The sequence below is a fragment of the Puma concolor genome, chromosome D4 (assembly GCF_028749965.1).
Source record: "Puma concolor isolate L17-30 chromosome D4, mPumCon1.1.hap2, whole genome shotgun sequence".
In the NCBI taxonomy this organism is placed as follows: domain Eukaryota; kingdom Metazoa; phylum Chordata; class Mammalia; order Carnivora; family Felidae; genus Puma; species Puma concolor.
Window position 1 is genome coordinate 27,516,765 of NC_141679.1, and position 22,616 is coordinate 27,539,380.

The 22,616-nt window shown below is 45.1% G+C and overlaps 1 long non-coding RNA gene across 1 annotated transcript; it reads left to right on the forward strand.

Moving 5' to 3' along the window:
* Window positions 1–324: 324 nt before the first annotated feature.
* On the forward strand, window positions 325–16,072 carry LOC147574777 (uncharacterized). The gene is made up of 4 exons (XR_015243491.1): window positions 325–557; window positions 1,743–1,868; window positions 1,980–2,149; window positions 9,758–16,072. It is a non-coding gene; the product is annotated as an uncharacterized LOC147574777 (long non-coding RNA).
* Window positions 16,073–22,616: the final 6,544 nt, after the last annotated feature.

Below are 22,616 nucleotides of genomic sequence, written 5' to 3' on the forward strand. Positions count from 1 at the left end.
TGCCACACTCACCTGAATAAGAGGCATAGACCTGACCTCTATGTTCAGCCACTATGCAAATACGCTGCTGGGTCAGTGTGAAGGTATTTAAAGGCGTCCACGTGACATTCTCCTCAGATGGCCCCCATCCTGTCGTTCCCTCTGCTGACGCAAAGGCCTTCTCACCCGTCAGAAGGTGAAGCCTTGTCCCTGCCTTGAATGGGGCTGGCCTTGGAACTTGCTTTGAGCCCGAGAACGCTGTGAAGGGATCTGTGTGAGACAGTTTTGGGCCAACGCCTTAAGAGAACTGATGGCCTTTCGTGCCTTCCCTTTCCAAGCCCAATATCTTGAGACCACACTGCTGTGAGGAAGCCAAGCCAGCAGCGGGGAGAGGCCACACGGAGAGAGGGATGTTCAGCCGGGTCCCAGCTCTTCAGCCTTCCCAGCTGAGACGTCAGACGTGACTGAAGAAGGCCATCTCCTCTCGGGGCATTCTTCTCCCAGTGGACACCACGTGGGACAGGAAAACCACCCAGAGGAAACCAGCGCACATTGCAAAAGAAGAATAAATGGTTATGGTGAGTTATTAAGTTTTGGGGAGGTTTGTTACACAACAATAGATCATTAAAACAGCAGTATAGCTGCTGCCTTGAGCCCCTTGAGTGGCCCCTCCCCTGTGGCCTAGACCCCTCAGATCTGTCTCCAGCACCTCCAGGACGGCTCCCCACCATGACTTAGCACTCAGCAGTCAATTCCCGGCACAGCAGGAAGCTTCCAGTTTCTTGTTCCAGAATCCATTCTGTGTTCTTTGGGCTGACGTCTGCACATTTCCAGTAAATAAATGCTTTGAATACCTTCACCGAGGGCCGGGTGGCATAGGGTTGTATGGGGGGGGTCTTTGACCTATTCAGAGAGGCCAGGGAAGGATTCCCCAAGGAAGAGATCTAAAGTGTGTGGAAGCGTTGATTTGGGGAGAAGGGCGAGGAGGCATGACCACAGAGAAGGTATGTAAGGGAGCTCTGTGGTAGGACAGGAGCAGAAAGAGAAACTGAAAGAAGGCAGGTGTGACTGGTGTGCACAGGGCAAGAGGAATGTGAAGGGTCTGGACCTTGTAATTGTCCTCCCAGAGTACAGCTGGTTAAACTAGAGAGTTCCCCTCTCTAGGTGGGCCAGTGACCAGGTAGAGTGCTATATGCTGCAGGGTGACTGGCCAACCCAGTCCAGTCCCTTCTTTTAGAGAGTTCAAACCAGATGTACCAAAGGAGTCCACTGGCCAAGAGCAGACTTGCAGCTGAACCACTGTCATGGCGGACCTTGGCTGGGGCAATGGATGCCTCTTCCTGATTGAAGACTGAGCTCTAGAATTGCTATAGGGCAGAGGTGGCCTGCAGGCCAGCTGGTGTGGACATTACACCTTTTTAAAAAAAAATTTTTTTATTCTGTCCATCTACACAGGGTTGCCAGTACAATGCTTTATTATTAAATTCGTTGTTAACACTGAAATATCAAAAGTTTTCAAATCGAAACCTTTCAAACATTAGGGAATTTTTTGAGCATTTCTACCATATCTATGGCAATCGTAGATGGAAGTGAGTAGCAGCTACTTGGGTTAGTTGGAGTATGCACAGTGCACATCAGTTTAAAACAGTTTCCACTGCTCGCTGGGGTGATCTCTCAACACACGAGGCCAGTTTGTCATATATCATCCTACAGAGGCCCTGCTGCATATGTTCACGTTACTACCCCCCGCCCCCCAACCCTAGAGGCATTGGACATGGTGATCCCCTTTTGGGACAAGCTGGCTCCCACTGTAAACGGAGGACCCTCGATGTCCTCCATGGTGTGTGTGACGTAGGACTGCGAGATTTAGCAAACGGAGAAACGAAACGGTAAGAACGACAAAATTAAAGAGGACACCCAGTTTAATTTGAATTTCAGGTAAGCCACAAGTGATTTTTTAGTGGAAGTGTATCCTCAGTGTTGTATTTTCTCCTTCCCAGGAGGGAGGGGCAGCATTGACGGCTGAGATGAATGATGTCCTGGCCTCGCTGTTCCTGGATGCAGGCCCCCATCAACTGGGGCAACGTTGAGTGAGGCTCTGCTTCTTGCCACATGGCACAGGGGCCAGTAAGCAGCCCGTTCCGAGTAGGATGATGTATGTGGACGCGAGGTGAGGGCATCCCCAATGTGGGAATTTCTGTCCCGGGCATGCACGACCCTCCTAGCACATGGGTCCATTCACCAACTCGGAAGCTCTCTAAATTCCTTCGTCTGGGTTTTTATGGAGGTTCTGTTGCATAAACATGGTTGATTAAGTCCTTGACCATTGATGAGTAATGCCATCCCCGGTTCTTTCCCCCTCCCCAGAGGCTGGGGGCGGTGGGACTAAAGTTCTAGCCCACTTTTCACGAGCATTACTTACCTGGCTACACTCCCCCGCTCTGCCCCCATCTTCCAAGAATCAGCTCATTAGCATAAACTCGGGTATGACTGAAAGAGGCTAAGTATGACTAACAAAAGATGCTCCTCTTGCCCCATTCCTCAGGTAATTCTAAGGGTTTTAAGAGCTTTGTGCCAGGAACCAGGGAACCAGGGACAAAGACCTTGGATCACAATATCACAGCTGGAATGGAGAGGGAAGTGACAAGGTGACAGTGTGGATGGCTGGAGAGAGCAGGAGCAGGAGGAATCAAATATGTTGGTGGCACCTCTGTAGTTATCAGATAGTGGCACCACTGCCTGGGGGTTTTATTTCCAAGGAAGCTGAGAGGAGGAGCTGCTCTGAAGAGAAGAGCACTACCTTTCTAGATGAATCGATTTTGAGGTGCAGTCAAAAGAAAAAGTCCAGCGAGTGGCTGAAAATTCCGTTAAGTTATAAGAGCCACTAATATTTAATCTGTGCTCACTATGTGTTTCCTGTTCTAAGAACTTTGCACATATTAATTTCTTTTTTTATTAACATTTTTTAAAATGTTTATCCAGAGAGAGGGAGGGAAGATGGCGGCGTAGGAGGACGCTGGGCTCACCGCGCGTCCTGCTGATCACTTAGATTCCACCTACACCTGCCTAAATAACCCAGAAAACCGCCAGAGGATTAGCAGAACGGAGTCGCTGGAGCCAAGCGCAGACGAGAGGCCCACGGAAGAGGGTAGGAAGGGCAGCGAGTCGGTGCGCGCTCCAAGGACTGGCAGGAGGGAGCCGGGGCAGAGGGGCGGCTCGCAGGCCAAGCAGAGCCCCCGAGTCTGGCTTGCAAAAAGCGGAGGGGCCTGACGGACTGTGTTCCGACAGCAAGCGCGACTTAGCCTCTGGGAGGTCATAAGTTAACAGCTCTGCTCAGAAAGCGGGAAGGCTGGAGGACAAAGGGAAGGAGAGCTGCTGAGCCCCCTGACGACAGAGCTCAGTTTGGTGGGGAACAAAGGCGCTGGCCAGCGCCATCTCCCCCGCCCATCCCCCAGCCAAAATCCCAGAGAGAACCAGTTCCTGCCAGGGAACTTGCTCGCTCCGCGCAAACACCCAACTCTGCGCTTCTGCGGAACCAAACCTCCGGCAGTGGATCCGACTCCCTCCTGCTGCCACAGGGCCCCTCCTGAAGTGGATCACCTAAGGAGAAGCAAGCTAAGCCTGCCCCTCCTGCCCCTGTGCACCTTGCCTACCCACCCCAGCTAAGACGCCAGATCCCCAGCATCACAAGCCTGGCAGTGTGCAAGTAGCCCAGACAGGCCACCCCACCCCACAGTGAATCCCGCCCCTAGGAGAGGGGAAGAGAAGGCACACACCAGTCTGACTGTGGACACAGTGGTGGGCTGGGGGCAGACATCAGGTCGGACTGCGGCTCCGCCCACCAACTCCAGTTATACACCACAGCACAGGGGAAGTGCCCTGCAGGTCCTCACCACGCCAGGGACTATCCAAAATGACCAAGCGGAAGAATTCCCCTCAGAAGAATCTCCAGGAAATAACAACAGCTAATGAGCTGATCAAAAAGGATTTAAATAATATAACAGAAAGTGAATTTAGAATAATAGTCACAAAACTAATCGCTGGGCTTAAAAACAGTATAGCTGACAGCAGAGAATCTCTTGCTACAGAGATCAAGGGACTAAGGAACAGTCACGAGGAGCTGAAAAACGCTTTAAACGAAATGCATAACAAAATGGAAACCACCACGGCTCGGATTGAAGAGGCAGAGGAGAGAATAGGTGAACTAGAAGATAAAGTTATGGAAAAAGAGGAAGCTGAGAAAAAGAGAGATAAAAAAATCCAGGAGTATGAGGGGAAAATTAGAGAACTAAGTGATACACTAAAAAGAAATAATATACGCATAATTGGTATCCCAGAGGAGGAAGAGAGAGGGAAAGGTGCTGAAGGGGTACTTGAAGAAATAATAGCTGAGAACTTCCCTGAACTGGGGAAGGAAAAAGGCATTGAAATCCAAGAGGCACAGAGAACTCCCTTCAGACGTAACTTGAATCGATCTTCTGCACGACATATCATAGTGAAACTGGCAAAATACAAGGATAAAGAGAAAATTCTGAAAGCAGCAAGGGGTAAACGTGCCCTCACATATAAAGGGAGACCTATAAGACTCGTGACTGATCTCTCTTTTGAAACTTGGCAGGCCAGAAAGAATTGGCACGAGATTTTCAGTGTGCTAGACAGAAAAAATATGCAGCCGAGAATCCTTTATCCAGCAAGTCTGTCATTTAGAATAGAAGGAGAGATAAAGGTCTTCCCAAACAAACAAAAACTGAAGGAATTTGTCACCACTAAACCAGCCCTACAAGAGATCCTAAGGGGGACCCTGTGAGACAAAGTACCAGAGACATCACTACAAGCATAAAACATACAGACATCACAATGACTCTAAACCCATATCTTTCTATAATAACACTGAATGTAAATGGATTAAATGCGCCAACCAAAAGACATAGGGTATCAGAATGGATAAAAAAACAAGACCCATCTATTTGCTGTCTACAAGAGACTCATTTTAGACCTGAGGACACCTTTAGATTGAGAGTGAGGGGATGGAGAACTATTTATCATGCTACTGGAAGCCAAAAGAAAGCTGGAGTAGCCATACTTATATCAGACAAACTGGACTTTAAATTAAAGGCTGTAACAAGAGATGAAGAAGGACATTATATAATAGTGACAGGGTCTATCCATCAGGAAGAGCTAACAATTATAAATGTCTATGCGCCGAATACCGGAGCGCCCAAATATATAAAACAATTACTCATAAACATAAGCAACCTTATTGATAAGAATGTGGTAATTGCAGGGGACTTTAACACCCCACTTACAGAAATGGATAGATCATCTAGACACACGGTCAATAAAGAAACAAGGGCCCTGAATGAGACATTGGATCAGATGGACTTGACAGATATATTTAGAACTCTGCATCCCAAAGCAACAGAATATACTTTCTTCTCGAGTGCACATGGAACATTCTCCAAGATAGATCATATACTGGGTCACAAAACAGCCCTTCATAAGTTTACAAGAATTGAAATCATACCATGCATACTTTCAGACGACAATGCTATGAAGCTTGAAATCAACCACAGAAAAAAGTCTGGAAAACCTCCAAAAGCATGGAGGTTAAAGAACACCCTACTAACGAATGAGTGGGTCAACCAGGCAATTAGAGAAGAAATTAAAAAATATATGGAAACAAACGAAAATGAAAATACAACAATCCAAACGCTTTGGGACGCAGCGAAGGCAGTCCTGAGAGGAAAATACATTGCAATCCAGGCCTATCTCAAGAAACAAGAAAAATCCGAAATACAAAATCTAACAGCACACCTAAAGGAAATAGAAGCAGAACAGCAAAGGCAGCCTAAACCCAGCAGAAGAAGAGAAATAATAAAGATCAGAGCAGAAATAAACAATATAGAATCTAAAAAAACTGTAGAGCAGATCAACGAAACCAAGAGTTGGTTTTTTGAAAAAATAAACAAAATTGACAAACCTCTAGCCAGGCTTCTCAAAAAGAAACGGGAGATGACCCAAATAGATAAAATCATGAATGAAAATGGAATTATTACAACCAATCCCTCAGAGATACAAACAATTATCAGGGAATACTATGAAAAATTATATGCCAACAAATTGGACAACCTGGAAGAAATGGACAAATTCCTGAACACCCACACTCTTCCAAAACTCAATCAGGAGGAAATAGAAAGCTTGAACAGACCCATCACCAGTAAAGAAATTGAATCGGTTATCAAAAATCTCCCAACAAATAAGAGTCCAGGACCAGATGGCTTCCCAGGGGAGTTCTACCAGACGTTTAAAGCAGAGATAATACCTATCCTTCTCAAGCTATTCCAAGAAATAGAAAGGGAAGGAAAACTTCCAGACTCATTCTATGAAGCCAGTATTACTTTGATTCCTAAACCAGACAGAGACCCAGTAAAAAAAGAGAACTACAGGCCAATATCCCTGATGAATATGGATGCAAAAATTCTCAATAAGATACTAGCAAATCGAATTCAACGGCATATAAAAAGAATTATTCACCATGATCAAGTGGGATTCATTCCTGGGATGCAGGGCTGGTTCAACATTCGCAAATCAATCAACGTGATACATCACATTAACAAAAAAAAAAGAGAAGAACCATATGATCCTGTCAATCGATGCAGAAAAGGCCTTTGAGAAAATCCAACACCCTTTCTTAATAAAAACCCTTGAGAAAGTCGGGATAGAAGGAACATACTTAAAGATCATAAAAGCCATTTATGAAAAGCCCACAGCTAACATCATCCTCAACGGGGAAAAACTGAGAGCTTTTTCCCTGATATCAGGAACACGACAGGGATGCCCACTCTCACCGCTGTTGTTTAACATAGTGCTGGAAGTTCTAGCATCAGCAATCAGACAACAAAAGGAAATCAAAGGCATCAAAATTGGCAACGATGAAGTCAAGCTTTCGCTTTTTGCAGATGACATGATATTATACATGGAAAATCCGATAGACTCCACCAAAAGTCTGCTAGAACTGATACATGAATTCAGCAAAGTTGCAGGATACAAAATCAATGTACAGAAATCAGTTGCATTCTTATACACTAACAATGAAGCAACAGAAAGACAAATAAAGAAACTGATCCCATTCACAATTGCACCAAGAAGCATAAAATACCTAGGAACAAATCTAACCAAAGATGTAAAGGATCTGTATGCTGAAAACTATAGAAAGCTTATGAAGGTAATTGAAGAAGATTTAAAGAAATGGAAAGACATTCCCTGCTCATGGATTGGAAGAATAAATATTGTCAAAATGTCAATACTACCCAAAGCTATCTACACATTCAATGCAATCCCAATCAAAATTGCACCAGCATTCTTCTCAAAACTAGAACAAGCAATCCTAAAATTCATATGGAACCACAAAAGGCCCCGAATAGCCAAAGGAATTTTGAAGAAGAAGACCAAAGCAGGAGGCATCACAATCCCAGACTTTAGCCTCTACTACAAAGCTGTCATCATCAAGACAGCATGGTATTGGCACAAAAACAGACACAGACCAATGGAATAGAATAGAAACCCCAGAACTAGACCCACAAACGTATGGCCAACTCATCTTTGACAAAGCAGGAAAGAACATCCAATGGAAAAAAGACAGCCTCTTTAACAAATGGTGCTGGGAGAACTGGACAGCAACATGCAGAAGGTTGAAACTAGACCACTTTCTCACACCATTCACAAAAATAAACTCAAAATGGATACAGGACCTGAATGTGAGACAGGAAACCATCAAAACCTTAGAGGAGAAAGCAGGAAAAGACCTCTCTGACCTCAGCCGTAGCAATCTCTTACTCGACACATCCCCAAAGGCAAGGGAATTAAAAGCAAAAGTGAATTACTGGGACCTTATGAAGATAAAAAGCTTCTGCACAGCAAAGGAAACAACCAACAAAACTAAAAGGCAACCAACGGAATGGGAAAAGATATTTGCAAATGACATATCGGACAAAGGGCTAGTATCCAAAATCTATAAAGAGCTCACCAAACTCCACACCTGAAAAGCAAATAACCCAGTGAAGAAATGGGCAGAAAACATGAATAGACACTTCTCTAAAGAAGACATCCGGATGGCCAACAGGCACATGAAAAGATGTTCAGCGTCGCTCCTTATCAGGGAAATACAAATCAAAACCACACTCCGGTATCACCTCACGCCAGTCAGAGTGGCCAAAATGAACAAATCAGGAGACTATAGATGCTGGAGAGGATGTGGAGAAACGGGAACCCTCTTGCACTGTTGGTGGGAATGCAAATTGGTGCAGCCGCTCTGGAAAGCAGTGTGGAGGTTCCTCAGAAAATTAAAAATAGACCTACCCTATGACCCAGCAATAGCACTGCTAGGAATTTATCCAAGGGACACAGGAGTACTGATGCATAGGGGCACTTGTACCCCAATGTTCATAGCAGCACTCTCAACAATAGCCAAATTATGGAAAGAGCCTAAATGTCCATCAACTGATGAATGGATAAAGAAATTGTGGTTTATATACACAATGGAATACTACGTGGCAATGAGAAAAAATGAAATATGGCCTTTTGTAGCAACGTGGATGGAACTGGAGAGTGTGATGCTAAGTGAAATAAGCCATACAGAGAAAGACAGATACCATATGGTTTCACTCTTATGTGGATCCTGAGAAACTTAACAGGAACCCATGGGGGAGGGGAAGGAAAAAAAAAAAAAAGAGGTTAGAGTGAGAGAGAGCCAAAGCATAAGAGACTGTTGAGAACTGAGAACAAACTGAGGGTTGATGGGGGGTGGGAGGGAGGAGAGGGTGGGTGATGGGTATTGAGGAGGGCACCTTTTGGGATGAGCACTGGGTGTTGTATGGAAACCAATTTGACAATAAATTTCATATAAAAAAAAAAAAAAGTTTATCCATTGCTGAGAGACCGAGAGAGACAGAGCATGAGCGAGGGAGGGGCAGAGAGAGGGAGACAGAGAATCCGAAGCAGGCTCCAGGCTCTGAGCTGTCGGCGCAGAGCCCGGCGTGGGGCTCAAACTCACGGACCGCGAGGTCATGACCTGAGACGAAGTCCGACGCTTAACCAAATGAGCCACCCAGGCTCCCGGCACATATTAATTTCTTAAATCCTCACAAAAATTCTATGAAAGAGATCCTACTATTATTCTTTCACTTTTGGACGAGGAAACCAAATAACAGAGACATTTAGTAACTGGTCTAAAGTCTCATGGCCAGCGATATTCCACCCTAGCTGTCCCATAGTGCGTTTGCCACACTTCCTCCCACCTGTGACCCAGGTGTATGCTCCTCTGCTCCCCTTTATCAGATCAGTCTAGAGGTGAGAAAAACATGTTTAATTTGTCAATGTCCTATTACTTAGTTAAAATTTTTTAAGGGGAAAAATACAATTAAAACCAGGCACCCAAAATTAAATTGTATTTATGTATGAAAAGAATTGGGATGAGTTCTGGCCGAATGGCACAGGTCTTTTGTGGCATCTAATTAGGTGCTTAAGTTTTACCATTGCCGTCTTGGTATTTAATTTTAGCGGAGAAAAGTAGTGAGATGGCGCGTGAATAGTTAAGTTGTGTCTTTGAAGAGCCTCTTAGACATGCTGAACGTGATTAACAATAATATATTAATTAACTGATTAATACTAGCTTTACAATGGCAGTTTTGTGACAGGAGTAGCTGAAGATACGCTGCTAGCAGGGATTCCAGGGTACTTCATCTTTAAAAATGTGTTTCTTTCGTTCTGTGTCGAGCAGGAATGCATTTTCATCAATCACTTGAACTGAAGGCATGCGTTTTTTGCTGGACTGAAAATTGGTATTTTTGTCTTTTTTTCAAGAGGATTGTTGGATCCGTGTGCTCAGATTCATAACTGGCATTGCTCCCTTGTCTTGGAAACAGTGTGAGAGAGAACATTGCGTTCTTGGAATCAGAAACTGTTTCCCGAGTTCAGCCTTCATCCACACAAGGTCTACGGGAAGAGGCAAAATTTGAGAGATGGGAAATTGCGCCCATGGAGTCATCAAGGGGTCATCACCGAAGTAGCAGATTTAGGACCCAGGTGGATGGGATAATTGCCACCTCTTCCCCCTGAACCAGCAAGTGTGCTTCCAATTTCATCAACAGAAAGGGGACCTGGCTTTACCCTTATGTATCTTTTGGTCTGTTGCTGACTCTGCCACAGGCCTTTTGGGATGTGAGAACGGTCTCAGTGTGTATGCAGCCTGGCTTTTTTTTTTTTTTAGCACTATATACTTCTTGTGGTCATAGAGCCGTAAGTAAACGTGGAAAAGGTGCCAGCCTGGGGACCTCAAGTTAGGATTGCTGTACGGTGACATTGAACAATGGAGTGTCCCCAGTTCTCCCCAATAATTCACTGCGGACACTGACAGAACATGTGTCTGTTGATGGCAGGGTTGGGGTAGTTTGGGGTGGACTGAAGGCAAAGGCTCTCAGTGCCCTCCAAGATGCTGGTGAGTTCAGAGGACTAAGATATTCAATCATTGTAGGGCAACAGACTCTTTAATACCACGGAAAGTTGGCAAAACCTTGTGAACCTGTGTGAATCAGATACACTGGCTCAAAGTAGATGAAATGGATCAGTTCACATAACTTGGCCTAGTGTTAGGGCTATGGGAATGAAAATGCCCTAGGAGAAATCCTGTGGCAGCTTTGCTGAAGCAGGTGTGTGTGTGTGTGTGTAAGAATCCTTATCCCAAATTGTTATATGACTTCCACCACCTACATCAGAATCCCTTTCCCTTTCTACTGAATGGCATTCTTAGCTACCAACACCCTCCCAGTTCTCATGCCTGAAGGTCAACTGTGATTTCAACTTGATGCTTTTGCCCTATTGGACACATGATTTTTTTTAAGGTAACTTTTTTTTTTAAGTTTACTTATTTATTTTGAGAAGACAGAGACAGCGCAAGCAGGGGAGGGGCAGAGAGAGAGGGAGAGACAGAATCCCAAGCAGGCTCCGTACTGCCAGCTGCAGAGCCCGATGTGGGGCTGGAACCCAAGAGCTGTGAGAACATGACCAGAGCTGAAACCAAGAGTCGGATGCTTAACTGACTGAGCCACTCAGGCGCCCTGGACACATGATATTTGTAAACCTAGGAAAAAGCAAGGAAAACTCCTTGGAGATTGATTTGGACACTTGATCAAAATGAATCTTATAATTAAAAATATTGATAACTCAAATTCTTTAAAAAGGTAAAAATCAGCTCATTTCAAGCAAGCTCTCCTGCCGGCCACTTGGAATAAAGTTAAAGCACCTTTTGAATAGGTCATCTGAATGCAGTTTTCTCTTGTAAGTGGGTTTAAGCAGGAACAGGTTGCCATTTCCTTGACATCGCTATGTGCTGTTGCACATGTCTGAAGTCCAGACATGAAATGAGGTGTGTGCGAGTGCGTGTGGGCATATGGGACCAGTTTTCCTCACAATGACAAACACATGAGTGGATCCCATGCTTAACCCCTGGTTGTGCAACTTCAAGCACACTGACAATGAGGCGAGCCCAAAGCTGTGCTGCTTGGCCTAGAATGGAAATTCTCCTGCAGACTCCTTTAACTTCTCTTCTAGTAATGGCTGAAGACTTAAGATGAAAACAGCAAGTAAGTCTCTTCAGAAATGAAAGGTATAAGTCATACTTTCACTTTGGGAAAACTCTGCTAATTTGATTACTTACTTGACTTAAATTCACCTGTTCACATCCCAGGAAGTTTGGCTGACTATGTGTTGTATTCTTAGCAGCAATGAATGCAACAAAGATTAGTATTTTATTTCAAAAAAAAACTTCCTTGCTTTTATTTTTCCAAATGGGAATGACGGGAGGGTAATAACAGAATAAATCTATTTGTAAGTTCTTTTTTTTAAAAAGTTTATTTATTTATTGAGAGAGAGAGAGAGAGAGAGAGAGAATGAGTGGGCTAGGAACAGACAAGAAGAGAGTATTCCAAGCAGGACCTGTGCTGTCAGTACAGAGCCTGATGTGGGGCTGGAACTCACGAACTGTAAGATCATGACCTGAGTCAAGATCAAGAGTTGGATGCTTAACCAACTGAGCCACCTAAGTGCCCCTATTTGCAAGTTCTTTAAATGAAAGTCATTAAACAACAGATGGCTTATTTTATGTTCAGATTCTAGAGCATCTAAAAAAAATCTAGGCCATTTATGTTTATTATGTTTAGGGATTGTTTAAGAAAATAGTGTGAGTAAAATATTTCATTTTTCTCTAATAGTTTTACATGAAAATTTGGTTAAATGATAGAGAATTCATGTAAGGGAAAATCTTTAAAGTACTAGTGAAAAGGAGAATGTATATATTCTTCAAAAAATTTTTAAACATTTATTATTTATTTTTGAGAGGGAGCACAAGCGGGGAAGGCACAAAGAGAGAGGGAGACACAGAATCGAAGCAGGCTCCAGACCCTGAGCTGTTATCACAGAGCCCAACACGGGGCTCAAGTCCCATGAGATCATGACCTGAGCCAAAGTCAGATGCTTAACTGACTGAGCCACCCAGGTTCCCTGGAGAATGTATATATTCTTAGTAAAGGCTTCTAATCTGGCTTTGTAAATATAAGCTGCAATCACTAAAAAGCAAATAGTAAATTTATTTTCAAGTTTGGTAGCATGTGTAGGACCATAATAATTACTGTCCAAAGGTACTAGGATGTATCATATTATATTCTTTAATGGATTAGTGTTAGGTTTTTTTTTGTGGCCCTTCCCAGTAAACATAGCTTAGCTGAGTAAATGATTATTTTAAGTATCTGTTATAAGTTATAGACGCCTCAGTAGCCTCTTGGTGTTTGGTTGTTTTGGGGAGAGTATTTTCACTTTATGTCTTTATACAAAGATAGGAGGAGAGAAGTGTTGGGCAAGATGAATGGGCACGTTCTAATAGCCTGTGGGGCTTTGTAAAGTACATTCTCTCCCTGACAGATTGTGATATTGTAGAGCCTGTAACCCCTATACGGGACACCAAATTCCTTACTCAATCCTAAATCATGCCTAGAGATGGCTGCTGTGACTGAGGGAGTGTGTCTTATCCCTCAGGCATTTTGGGACAGAAAAAGTTTGTGAAAAAGTTAGTATTCCTGGGGCATCTGGGTGGCTCAGTCAGTTGAGTGTCCAATTTCAGCTCAGGTCATGATCTCACGGTTTGTGAGTTCAAGCCCCATATCAGGATTGCTGTTGTCAGCACAGAGCCCATTTTGGATCCTCTATACTTCTCTTCCTCTGCCCCTACCCCGCTCATGCATCTCTCTCTCTCAAAAATGAATAAACATTTATATAAAAAAAATTAGTATTCCTGACAGGATTTTTATTTCCAGAAATAGGGATATATTCTGTTACCAAATATCATCTGCCCGTCACACAAGATGATGCTATGAATCTGTAATTGGTTGTGGTTTCCAAATAATTTATATTTTAATACTCAACCTAGGATGCAAGATATTTGCAGAGTTTGTTTTGAGCACCAACTGGATGGCTTTGCTTAAAGGACCACCATGAGGACTGTTTCAGACAAGGAATCTTCAAAGTTCTGCTCTTGAACCATGGCAGCAAGAAGAAGATATAAGCTCAGTTTCTCTTTTTAACCCACTGAAAGGTTCTGTTATGCAAAAGGTTCTAAAAGGTTCTTTGTGCTGGTACCAAATCCCAGCGATCACGAGAGAGCTTAGGTCTTTCTGGTGGACCCACCAACTTGAATGATGGTCTATCAGCTTTGGAGATTTGACCTTCTGAGATTAGAGACAGCTGTGCAGAGAAAGAATCTCCCCCATCCCATGTTCTACCATTCCCACAGAAATAAATATACTTTCGTTTGAGCCAGCTTAGACACAGAGGAGTCAACACTGGAGCATTTATCTGAAAAGAAAACCCAGGAAAACCCCTGACATATCTTGGAAAGACCTCTAAAAATCTAGACATGACTGTAGTTCAAAGGCCCATGTTTTCTCCTCCCCCAGGCTCTCTCCTGGGGCAGTAGTTCTCAATATTCAATCTGGAGGTTAACTTTTGGCTCTGCAATCAACTATCTGGGTGGAGGGCTACTCAGGGAGCCCCAGCGTCTTCATCTGTCAATAAATTACTTTTTGGGGCTACTATGGGAAGTAAAGAGGAAAGTGAGTATGGCGATCTCAGCACAGTGATGGTCACTAAATCAAAACTAAATAAAGACTCAACAGAATGTTAGCACCTACATCCTTGGGCACATTCACTGGTGGAGGGAGACTGTGACCTGGCATGCCAGAAAACATTGTACTTGCAATTATAATTGCTCTTAGGAACATTTTAATTTTTTAAAATGTTTATTCATTTTTGAGAGACAGAGAGAGACAGAGCGTGAGCAGGGGTGGGGCAGAGAGGGAGGGAGACACAGCATCTGAAGCAGGCTCTGAGCTGTCAGCACAGGGCCTGATGTGGGGCTCAAACCCGCAAACCACGAGTTTATGACCTGAGCTGAAGTCGGACACTTAACCAACTGAGCCACCCAGGCGCCCTGCTCTTATGAACATTTTAATATACAGATACAGACATATTCTGTGAAGCTGGGAAGTGCATTAGATTAGAAATGGTGAACATATTTATTTTAAAATAAAAAAGGTAAATTCTGGCTAAGAATGCAATCGATCATTAAATGGGTGGTCTGTGAGGACACAGAAGAGGAAGCAGTGCTAGAAGAACGGGCAAGTGCCGGATAAGGCAATATATGTCCAGTGCCCAGTCCCTCATGTGTTTTTTTTAAGCCTAAATGGGCATACATGGAAAAAGAATTACATGAACAGAATCTAAGACTTCGATTCAAGTCTTTGAAAAAGCTTGCTTTTTTGTTTTCTTTAAATGTATGCATACATATACACATGCATTTAGTTCTGGGAAAGGATCACAATGAACTATTAATTTTAAACCCTGTGAGGACAGGCCATGTCCCTGTTTTGTAGAACAGTGCCTGTCTCTAAATAGCATCTGTTGAATGAATGAGTAAATAAGCAATGAGTCAATAAGCAAATACCCAACCAATGTTGCAAAAAACTTGGGAATAACCAGAATGAGGTTTAAATCATATTTGTTTTGTTTTGGGCAACATCTATTGCATATTTTATATTTTAGCTGGGTATCTTTGGGAGAATTGTGTGTGTGTGTGTGTGTGTTACAAACTGTTGTCTGTTCTTATAAAATTGTGGGTGTTTTTTGTGGAGTGATTGTGTTCCAAAGACTCAGACCTGATATGGTGAGGACTTCTGGAAGCTTATGGAGTTAAGGCGTGCATCCTTCACTTTGTGCAGCAGAAGGATCTATAACAACAAACTGGTCTACATGTAGCTATGTGTAAATATGACCGTTCCTTTACATATTGAAGTTGAACAAATATTATCAGCAATCACTAGGTGTCATTGATTTGCAAGGGAGCAAGCAGTAAGGGAATGGAGGTTCTCAATGTCAATCCCCTTGGGAGAAATTGCTCTTTGTCATGGGATGGTGCGCTGGGCCATAGGAGGAGGGCTCTCTCTCTCTCTTTCTCTCTCTGCCTTCTCTCAGGTCCTCCTGGCAAAAGTCTGCACTCCAGAAAGAAAGTAGGAGAGCTGGACTTTGAGACATGGTGGCAAAGTAGGAGCCAGGAAAGGGAATTCCTAGGACCCGAGTAGGGTAAGCACGTGGGCTAGACTGCTAAGCAAATACACCCGTTGAACAAGGTCATCCATATGGTACTTCCATGACTAGCTGGCCTTTTGGGAAAATGAATCCAACAGATTGTGATCATGTCAGTCACTCATCTGGGTGACTGGGTTGGAAAAGTATCTAATGGTTTTTAAAGTAAAAGGGCTGTCTGAAACAGTCCTCATCACAAATATGTCTTCTCGCTGGGAATGATTCTCAGGTTCAAGAGCCTTGATTTCATCTTGTCTGTGTTTCCCCCCTTGTTAAGAGAACAGAATTGTGTTTCTCAGGTCTTCCCTTTACTTGCCCTACTAAATTGGCAAACCTGTAGCAGATAATCTGGAAAAGGAAAGCGAAAGGATCCGGCATTTATTAATAAAGGATCAGTTGTCTATGAGAGGCGTTTTGCGTATGTTATTGAATTCATTCCTCTTGACAACCGTGATGCATGAGTGTTAGTATCCCCATTTCACTGATGTGAAAACGAAGACACAGAAGGCTAAGTCTCTTGCCTGATCTTGGGAATGAGAGCATTGAGCCTAGAATTATTTGGCTCCTGAACACCTGCAAATTTCTTTCAGGGTCTCTCCCTGGGCTTCACTCCCGGGCACTTTTTTCCACCTTCTCTCTGGATGGATATGCATGAGGTAGCATCGAAAGCAGGACAGATGTGCCCACGTGCAGGTGGTTTGGGGGAGCAGGAGCCATCTTGGTGAAGACTCATCTCCTGCTCTTTTCCCGCTTCAGCCTCCTCCCTGCCTCCCCCACCCCTGGGCAATCTCCTGTCTCTGAAAGACGTCACAACAAGGGATTTGTGACCGGAGATCAAACCAGTGATCCGTCCAGCTCAGTTTCCTGCCTCTTGAGTTTGGCCGAGTCACGACACTTGAGCAGGAGGCAGGACGCTGGGCAGCCCCAAGGCGAGCAAACAATATTGCGTGGTATACGTGGGACGAAAACATCCCAGCTGACCCTAGACCTGTGCGTGCCCCAAAGCAGCAGATTTAATGAAGCAAGTGGCCAGGTGAGGTCACAGACCAGATTCCAGGCATGTTTTGCCCACGCCGGCTTGAAGGGTCTCTTTGCATCTGTCAGATTTATAGACACATCGGAATCTCATTTTTAAAATTCCAGCCTCTGAGCTTTGATATATTTCCTTTCTAGTGCTTTTCTGCTGTGGCCTGAGAAGCGAAAGGAATATTTGCATCTGCGTTGCAATTACCAGAAGGGGAAACTTTTAAAGGGTCTTTACAATTATTATAATCCCATGTAAAATGTTGGCCTTTTAGGGCACAGGGAGGGAAACGGTAATCTGGTTTTTAAAACATTTTCTTGTTTCAAGTGGAGTTGGTTTATACCCACTACCCTGTCTTGTCATCATGTCATGTCACCCCCACCACTTAGGCGTGCTGACTGCCTCTGAAAGCTGTCGAGATCGTATGCCCTCGCCAAGGCTAACAGCTTGTCAACAAGACAGGTCAAAGGGGCTATTTCAGTGGCCAAGCTGGCAGATTCTGGGTTGGATACTGGAAGGAAACTGAGGCCCAGGGGCCAGTTTGGCCCTGGCTCTCGCAGTAATGGTGTGGGGAGAGGAAGAGTCCTGAGCCCAGGTGCCAAATCAGATGCGGAGGCTCGTGTGGGTATTGAAGGACCAGACCCAAAGCCCCAAGGCCATGGGGATTAGAGATCCATGCCTCAGGTCTCCACAGTAAGCAGGCCAATGGTTGCCTCCTCACGTCTGCGGTGGGTCCTCGATACAGACGCCGGGCGGGACTGGATACGTGTTGGGATCTCTGTCAGCGTGGGTGCCTCACTTGGCCAAGGAACTTGCTGCTGATTCCCCCGACTCCTTTCTTGCCTGGAGAGTAAATTTTGGTCTATTCCTTTCACATCTCTTTTGTGCCCAGTTTTCTCTTGATTGTGAGCTGGAGTTAAGTCTGACCCATGGGAGTTATGGGGATTTAGTCAAAAGAACAACAACCCCCCCCCCATTCCTCTTCACCCCTCTTTCTTTTATCATGAACTGAAAAAGTGGATCTCTGGATCTTGCCTGGAACTTTTTTCTCAGGTGGCCAGGGTCGCAACACCAGGGGCCAAACTTCAGAGAGATCCTCTGAATGATTCCAGGTTCAAACACTTCCGGGCGAGGCGGTACCAGGTGCCCAGATTATCATGGTCAGTGTATCTGGAATGTGAACCGAGCCCAGAGTCAGGCTGGATGAGAAGAAGGCAGATTTGTGTTAGGCGTGGTGGTCAAGAGTTCAAGTTGATTACATTGGCATTTTTCTTTAGAAAGTTGCAAAGCAGTGACATTAAAATATCCTCCCCGCTAATGAAAGGTTTTAATAGAGCAGGGGCAAAGGACGTTAATGAGCATCGTGGCACCCTGGTTGCTGAATTAATGACTAAGTGAGGGAGTCCCAGACGCCAGGCTTATCTGCCATTAGGCATCTCTGAGCGGGCAGGAGGATCAAACTGACAAGCATCACCGTGGAGATGATTGAGTTTCTCAAGCAGCCTGTGTTATTTTAATTAGACCGGGATATTGAGAACATGGTGCATTGATAAACTGAAGAATTAACGAAGGCTGTTTCTTCTCCCTTCGTCTCTTTTCACCCCCTTCAAATGAAGCAATTATTTCCCTGACCTCAGGAACTGAATTTCAAAGAGGTCTGAAGACAGGCTGAGGCCTGCTGCTCTGGTGAATTCTGCGGGGCCCAATTACTGACCTCAGGAGTCAGCATTCCGAAGATTAGAGTCACGGGGAATTTGCTTCACAGACTCACTGCTAATAATATACCTTCCGCGCAGACACCATTAACCTGCCTTTTCCAGTTAGCCGGTCAGGTATGTCTCGGGGCAAAATTGTTATCAGCTCTCAGGGGGTCAGGCCCCGGGCTCTAATTAGAAACAGAGGCACCTGCAAGGGAATGTAATAAAAGCAGCCAGCGAGTAAAGGAGTAAAGGCTGACAGTGAAGGAAGGCAAGGTGAGAAGTCGTTCTCCGCCTTGGAACCCACGGGAACAATGCTCCTCTGGTGCTGAAAGAGTCGCGGATCTTACGGTTTCTCCGGCTTCTTCAAACTAGCTCTGATCTTCCCTGCGAGATTTAGTCCAAGAGGCGGGCAAGGGATATTGTTGATATTGACCTTACTTAGAGGCAACTGAGAACACAGTGAATTCTTCCCCTTGTCCCCACACCTGGACACCTCGCTCGCTTATAGTTGAATGAACATTTGTTGAGAGATGCTGGGTGCTGGGCTCTGTGCTTGGATGGACAGTAGGCCCTCCCGGGGGGTTCCCTGAGAGAACCGAGCGTGGATGTCCGGGGTGTCCGCAGTGGCTCGGGAATGAGCTCGTTTCCTATGCAACGTGCCCTCCCTGGGAGGATTGAGAACACGTGGACTCTTTTTCTGTAGGGCTTAATTTCTCAGGTAACATCCCCGGTGAAGGCCGGACCACAGGCACAATGCTGTTCCCCGACCCGCCCTGCCATAGCCCAGAGGGACTGGCAGCTGGCCCGGCAATGATGTGGCATGTAAAGGTGACAAAGACCATGGGGTCTGGCAATGATGTGTCATGGGGGTGTGACAAAGATGAGGAGAGGGGGTGCGTGCTGTGGGAGCACACGGATGAAGAGCCAGCTTGCTCAGGGAGGGTAGGAGGGTGAAGGAAAGCCTCTGGATGCTTCCATCTGAAGGAGGTGCAGGAGGCGGTCAGCAGAGGGGAAAGGAGTGTCCAGGCAGGGGGGGAGTGCGACAGCAGGAGTGAAGGGACAGAGAACAGATGATTCTAGGTGGACATTTGGGGACTCCTTGGTATTTAGCACAGAGTCTACGTACATGACACGTAGCAGGTGCTCAATCGACACTTGGGTAAATCAATGAAGAAGGGAAGGAAGTGTGACTGGAGAAGACAGTGTGGCTGTGGGGAGTGACTAGGAGGGTGGTGAGGGCGGGGAAGGGGTGGGAGGTGAGGGACATGTCTGGAGAAGTCAACAGGAGCCTCGTCAGTCACGTTCAGCAATTCAGGCTTCATCCCAAACATCCTCAGGGGCTGCTAACTGCAGTGTGGTCATGTAGCCTCTCAGTCATGTGCTGGGAGTATGAGCAAGTATGAAAGCACGCTTCTTCGCTGGAAAGCAGGCCTTGCAATGAGCTGATAACGAATATGCCCTGATCCCCGGCTGAGTCCCGCCTCTGATGGGCCTCTTGAGGTTTCCTTCTCTGTGTGGGCTTTCTGTGTTCTCCCTCTTCTTCTTCTCTCCATCCCTCAGCTTTTCTTACCCCTCTGTTCTCCCCCCAGGGCCCTGGCTCCACCTGGAGTGGAAGAGCCAGAACCTCAGGTCCCGTGGTTTGGGAGAAAGGTCCAGTTCTTCACATTGTATGGCAAAGCAGCTCCGAGTCGACCCCGTAGTGTAACTCTGCTGTGTCACTATGCCCAGGGCCTTATTGAACATTGTATGATTCCACCCCTGTTCTCTCTCCACTTACCAACTTTCCAAAAGTACCAAGTAGGTAATGGCACTGCGTTAGGGCCGTGGAATTAGCAGGAACTCTTCGCAAAGCTGTCACGTTTCTGGGCAGGTTAGCTTTATTTTAAACATTCATTTTATAACGGAAGCAGTGTTTCAGAGTGGTTTTTGCCTTCACTGCAGGACTCTGCTCTTTCCAGTGATCAAGAATCTTTTCTTGACCCTTTTATAACATTCACACCGAATTTATTCCATCGCAGACTCTGAGAGACTCTGAGACTTAAGGTTGGCTTCCAAATGGACCCCTAGTGGGGAAGCTGGTTTTGGGGGGGGGGGGTGAGGGCAGACTCCGGGCGCTCACACCCCTGCTTTGACCACAGGGACTTGGCACTGCTCCGGAGCTACCCTTGGGGTCAGATTCTGTCAGAGTCCGGGGTTCCACAGTTGAGCAAAGGCTGAGAACCACTGCTCCAGAGAGCAGCTGCAGGCTGACTGCCTGGAAATGGGCAAAGAGCCACTGAAAGTCAGCACCATTGAGTGCCCTGTCTTCAGCCAATGGCCTGGAGCACAAGTGCCCACGAGGTTCACTACAGCTGCACTTTAAGGACCTGCGATCATTCTCCCGTTTCTTCTGAGAAGTCTTGTGACAAACCACCCAAGAGATTTAAGAGATGAATCCAACCGCGGGAAGCAATCAACATTTTTGACTTTTCTAGGTATCAGGCCTCGTGCTAAATGCTTTATGAGGGTTATTCCTCTTACCTCCCTCAGAAACTGGAGGAAGAAGTTTGGGGAAAGAAGCGGAAGAAATGTGGACGTTAAGTCTAAGAAGTCCTCAACGGAGCACAGATGAGCCAGAAAGAACATGGTTTCAAATTCCTCAATTCGAAGCTGCTAGATTGGAAAGGTCAAATTGGAAGCTACGTCTTTAAACGTTTCAACTTGTCTTTAGTAGGGTCATCAACAACAGATGCCATGGAGCAATGCTGTGCACATTCTAGAATTGAGGCTCTCACATTTTCATCCGTAAATATCACCTGGAAGTGTGACAGAACTAGAGACTTTCAGTCTCCAACCGCAGAGATACTAATTCAGGACATTTATTATCAGCTGAGAATTGCTGGCAGACTGTACTGATAGGAAGGTCAAAGTGACCACCATTAAGCCTGCAAGCTGGCTCTGTTTTAAGTTCATTTGCATCCGAGAAAGGCATGGCCGCTAATTACTTCAGAAACCGGATTGATCCACTTTTGGTCATTTTACTGAGAAGCATTGAGCAAGTGTGGCTGGAATTCAGGATGGCCCGGTATGTTCAGCATTTATCTTACTATGATAGAAATATTCGTCGTCCTTGTCTTCTTTCGTTATTTTCTTATAAGCTGCAAGCTGTGCTAATAAGTAGCCAAGCCTTTCTTCACAGCTGATTATTTTGTGGAATGTGTCCCCGTGCATACAACCAAATCAGCCTTGAAACTATATTTCCCATATCAGTAAGCTTGGAGACCATTTGGGAAGACCCTTTCTTCACTGGGGCCAGAGAACTCCTACTCTTGTTGGTTTTGAATGTTTCTTTGGCTGACCATGCCCTCATCACCCTGTCAAATCTTATTGATCCTTAAAGGCTTATTACAAATGTCATGTCCTCCTAAAGCATTTCCTGATTTGCCTCTTCCACATCCCTTTTCCTGAATAGTCAACTCTGACTGCCATTACCTTTGAACCCACAAAACTCGTGGTTACAATTCTTTAATGGAGCATCTTTTCTTTTTTCTTTCCTTTGTTTTGCTTTGCTTTGCTTTGCTTTGCCTTGCCTTGCCTTCTCTTTTCTTTCCTTCTCTTTTTTCTTGCTTTCTTCCATTTTTATTGCTTTATTCACTTACTTAGAATGCTTATGACAATACTTAAGCGCTACTGAAATAGATATGGTCAGAAGTGAAACCTCAGTCCTTCATGTCAGTTTCACTCCCCACTATAGACCTTTCAAAAGGTATTTGCAATATGTATGTCTCCACATATCCACCCCTTCCTCCTAAACACACACAGACTTATTGTGCTTTTGGGGGGGAGTTTCGATCCAGAACAAAGTAGGCTTCCTTTCAGGTGCTCCAGCATGTGTAGAATTTCAAAGAAGGTTTAGTCTGTCCTTTAATTTGGATTTAAACAACAGTGCAACCCATAGATAAATTTGTGCATGGGTTTCCTAGTCTCTCCACCTCGCTTCGACCTTTTTGAGGGCACAAGGCTTTCTCTGTGGGCTCTCCTGGTGCCACCTCCCACCCCCCCCCCCCCCCCCCCCCGCAGATTCTTACAATTGTAGATGACAGTGCTGCCGGGACCGGTTCCTCACCATCTTTCTCTCCCTCCTCAGTTCTTTGGCTTTTTATTCTTCACCTAGGGCTTGGAGAACCTTGTCTGTGAAGGGCCAGCATGTAAACGTGTTAGGCTTTGTGGGCCATGGAGTCTCTGTT